The 4,386-nt window shown below is 52.9% G+C and overlaps 1 long non-coding RNA gene and 1 other non-coding gene across 2 annotated transcripts; both read left to right on the top strand.

Annotated features, from left to right (window-relative positions):
• Window positions 1-1,600: 1,600 nt before the first annotated feature.
• LOC114065805 lies at window positions 1,601-2,677 on the top strand. Its single transcript, XR_003573050.1, has 2 exons — window positions 1,601-1,733; window positions 2,372-2,677. It is a non-coding gene; the product is annotated as an uncharacterized LOC114065805 (long non-coding RNA).
• On the top strand, window positions 2,012-2,214 carry LOC114065808. Its single transcript, XR_003573051.1, has one exon. It is a non-coding gene; the product is annotated as a small nucleolar RNA SNORA74 (small nucleolar RNA).
• Window positions 2,678-4,386: the final 1,709 nt, after the last annotated feature.

Below are 4,386 nucleotides of genomic sequence, written 5' to 3'. Positions count from 1 at the left end.
ATTAGCCCTCTGAGGTACTGCACCTGGGTCTGGGCAACCCCAGGCACAGGTACAGACGGGGAGAAGAATCCATTGACAGCAGCTCTGCAAGGAAGGGCTTGGGGGTTCTCGTGGATGGAAAGCTGGACATGAGCCAACAGTGTGAGCTGACACTGAGCCCAGAAACTCCCCATGTGCTGGGCTGCATCCAAAGAGGAGTGGGCAGCAGGTCAGGGGGGATTCTGCCCCTCTGCTCTGCCCTTGTGAGACCCCACCTGCAGAGCTGCCTCCAGGGATCCAACAGGAGAAGGACATGGAGCTGCTGGAGCAAGTCCAGAGGAGGCCCTGGAGATGCTGCCAGGGCTGGATCCCTCTGCTCTGGAGCCAGGCTGGGAGAGCTGGGGGGGCTCACCTGGAGAAGAGAAGGATCCAGGGAGACCTGAGAGCCCCTTGCAGGGCATAAAGGGGCTCCAGAAGAGCTGCAGAGGGACTGGGGATAAAGGATGGAAGGACAGGACAAGGGGGAATGGCTTCCCACTGCCAGAGTAGGTTTAGATTCGATCTGGGGAAGAAGTTGTTCCCTGTGAGGGTGGGCAGGCCCTGGCACAGGTTACCCAGAGAAGCTGTGGCTGCTCCTGGATCCCTGGAAGTGTCCAAGGCCAGGTTGGAGCAACCTGGGCTAGTGGAAGGTGGCCCTGCCCGTGGCAGAGGGTGGGACGAGCTGATCCTTAAACCCCTCGCAGTCGAACCCGTTCTATGACTGCGATTACCGAGGGTTTTTCCACCGCCTACCGCGCGGTCCCGCCCCGGGGGGAGCGGCTGAGGCGAGCGGGGCGGTGCCTGCGGAACCACCTCGGCCACGCGGCCGGGCCCGGCCTTTCTCTGAGCCCGCCGCCTTGTGAGGGAAGGGCAGAGAGCCGCGGCCGTGAGGGAGAGCCGCGGCCGTGAGGGGAGGGCCCTGGGCCGGGCCGGGCCTCCCTCGGGCCGCCGCCGTGAGGGGCCGCCATGAGGTAACAGCGGTGATGGGAAGGGAGGGCGCCGGGCTCGCCGCAGCCACCGTGAGGGGACAGGAGCGGGGGAGGGAAGGCATCGGCACCGGGGCTGCAGACCCAGCGGTTCCTCGCCGCGCTCCGGGAACGGAGAGCGCCACCTCAATTACTCCTTTTTTTTTTTTTTTTTTTTTTTTTTCTTCCCTCTAATTTACACGTTTTTACCGGCCGGAAGGTGCTGGGTCCACGGGTGCCCCGGCACAGGGGATGTTCTTGTCCGCTGTGCCGTCCGGCACTAATTCCTCGTGCTCATGATTTGATATCTTTTTATCCCTCCCACACGGCAGGTCCCAACTGTTGAATTCTCTGAATACAGATTTAATTGAATGTTTTTAGCGACATTTCTCTTGTGCTCTCTTTAGGGCATCAGCTGATGGGCACGTGTGAGGGGATCGCCCCCGGAGCTGAGGGTGGCCGAGGAGCGTGCGGGGTCACAAACCTCGGGTGACTGCGCTGAGGGGGATCACAAACCTCGGGTGACTGCGCTGAGGGGGATCACAAACCTCGGGTGACTGCGCTGAGGGGGATCACAAACCTCGGGTGACTGCGCTGAGGGGGATCACAGACCTCGGGTGACTGTGCTGAGGGGGAACAGCCGCGTGAGGCACCTCCAGGACACCGGTGCTGTGGAGAGGAGATGTAAAGGGTCAAGCGGTGCATGAGACACACACAGATCCCGGAAGCATCTCAAGCAGCGTGGATGAGGTTGTGACCATGAGCCAGCGAGGGGAGATGGGCAAACACTCTGTTCTGTTGGTAGTAAACTAAACGTCCTCTTCTGTTTGTGGTCGAGGTCCTGTGCCAGCCTCAGGTCCTGAGGGTGGAAAGAATAACCTGGTTTACCCAGCAATAGGTTTACCTAACCTACATTATCTATTCTCCTTGCTGGAGGAAGCCCTGATGAGAGGAGGCATCACCAAAGGGTTGTACTTTGTGCCTCCACTTCCTTCAGTCCTTTAATGCCTCAGTTTTGAGTTGTTTCTCCCAGTGGTAGTCAGCTGCCCATGGCTGCTCGGTGCCTGTGCCAGTGTTATGCTGCTGGGAGAGAAAGGTGCTGTCGAGTCCTCCTGGCACCACTGGTGCCGTCCTGGTGCTTGGTGGTGCTGGGTTTTGGCAGTGCTCTGCATGCCTGAGAGTGGAGTAACTCCTGCTTGTGGAGTTAGAGCCTAGATTGGATGCAGACAACACACAGAAAATTGATAAATCTATTGCAGACACTTTGTTCATTGTATATCTTTTACATAAAAATGAAGGTCAGCTATTTAACTACTCAGTGTAAAGGTTGAGTTTGAGGTCTTTAGGGATCCTCCTATTAACTGTCTTTGCTGTTTTTTTAATTACAGGCAAGTGTCCTGGAGCTTGCTGGAGCAGCAGAAGTGGCCAGAAGAAAGAAGCTCTTGGTGCTGCTCTGAAAATCCCTGTTTAGAAAGGATTGAGAAGATGGAAACTTGGAAGCCCCCAATTAAAACGGGGCTATAAGAAAATGATTTATTTTCAGGATCTGGATGTAGGAATTTCAAACATCAGAGGTGGTTTGGGGCAGGCTGTAACAAGAATTATGTGTACAGTTCTTTAATTATTAATCCCTTTTCACTGCTTGTTTAAAATATATTTATATGTGACCTCAATTAAACTTATTAGTATTTAAACTTGCTCAGTTTGGTTTCATTATCTTATAAGGCTTTGAAAGAGGCCACAGTGCAGCACCAACTCCCCTCCCTGGGCCTGGGGGAGGTGAAGCCCACAAAAACCAGCTGGAAAAGGCTGATGAATATGTAAAATCCATGGAAACAGGTGGGGAGGGGCAAGATTGTTATCAGGGATTCAGGCAAAACTGTTATTTAAATGCAAAAGTCTGAGTATATTGCTCCCTCCAAAATGGACATGACAAATTGGATCTCATTTCCATTTGGATTCCATGCAGTCTGTATTTGTGAAATAATCCAGACTTTTGAAGTGTTTTAGGCTAAAACTTTAGTTTTTAAGAAATAGTTCAGTGGGCTTTGGTCAGATCACAGTTACCCTACTGCAGATGCTGCTGTGGCTGCAGTGCTGTCTGTATCCCAGTAAAACTTGGAAGCAGGGACACAGGCTGCTGTGGAACAATGTGCTGCTCCAGCCTCAGGGAATTCAGGTTGTTGAGGCTGAAGCTCATGACCTGAGCCTGTTGAACCACATCAGGCTGGTTCCACAGGCACTGCTGGTTTATATCAAGTAGGTGCCTCTGTGCTCTTTGGAAAAATGAATTGCAGTGCAGATTGTTGTTTTTTTTCTAGGCTCTCCTAATTTTTAAATCTCCCTGTTTACCCCTGAGCCTTTCTGCCATCTCAATATCCTGATCTTAATACACAGTTTTGATACTGCACATGGAAATAGTTGTTAAAATATTTTTTTTTTTGCTGCTTGTTTGGGGGGAAAAAGCTTTTTCTTACTTGAAACCTATGACATCCACGAATGTCTGTTTCTATGGGAACAAATCCTACCTGTAATTCCCCATGGGTTTCCATTGTGCTTGGCCAGATGGGTGCCCCAGGGCTGGGTGCCTGCCTGCTGACAGCCAAGGAGCACTCACTGCATCAGGGGGCTTTGCTGCTGGACCAGGTAATTCCAAAAGTGGCAAAAAATGGGGAATATGGGCCCTGTCAGATACATAAAGCAATTGTTTTATGGACAACAAATACATGCTGACAGGCCTATTTCCTCAAAAAAAACATGTCTCTGCAATAAAGCTCTATGATATTCACCTTGGCTGAACGTAGGACTCAAAGCCTGGTTGTGCTGTACAAAAGGGCATGAGGAAAGGATGGAGGAAGTGTTGGCAGTGGTGAATATCCCACCAGAGCAGTTGGGAAGGGCTGCAGGGCTCTGCTCAGTGAATGCCTCACGCATCACCAGAGCTCTGCTGAGGGCCTGTAGCTCTTGGTCTTGCTTTTTCCCCAGTCACAGAATGGTTGGGTTGGAAGGAACCTTAAAGCTCATCCAGTCCTACCCCCTGCCATGGGCAGGGACACCTTCCACCAGCCCAGGTTGCTCCAAGCCCCGTCCAACCTGGCCTTGGACACTTCCAGGGATCCAGGGGCAGCCACAGCTTCTCTGGGCAACCTGTGCCAGGGCCTCCCCACCTTCACAGCCAACAATTCCTTCCCAATATCCCATCTAGCCCTGCCCTCTGGCAGTTTGAAGCCATTCCCCCTTGTCCTGTCCCTCCAGGCCCTTGTCAAGAGTCTCTCTCCATCTTTCCTGTCGGCTCCTTCAGGCACTGGGAGGCCACAATCAGGTCACCCCAAAGCTTCTCCTCTCCAGGCTGAGCAATCCCAGCTGTCCCAGCCTTTCCTCCCAGCAGAGCTGCTCCAGCCTC

Source organism: Empidonax traillii, unplaced genomic scaffold, assembly GCF_003031625.1.
Source record: "Empidonax traillii isolate 1590-97213 ecotype Southwest subspecies unplaced genomic scaffold, ASM303162v1 scaffold697:size334835, whole genome shotgun sequence".
Classification (NCBI taxonomy): domain Eukaryota; kingdom Metazoa; phylum Chordata; class Aves; order Passeriformes; family Tyrannidae; genus Empidonax; species Empidonax traillii.
Note: the sequence above shows the minus strand (reverse complement) of the source record. Positions and strands in the feature narration are given on the sequence as shown.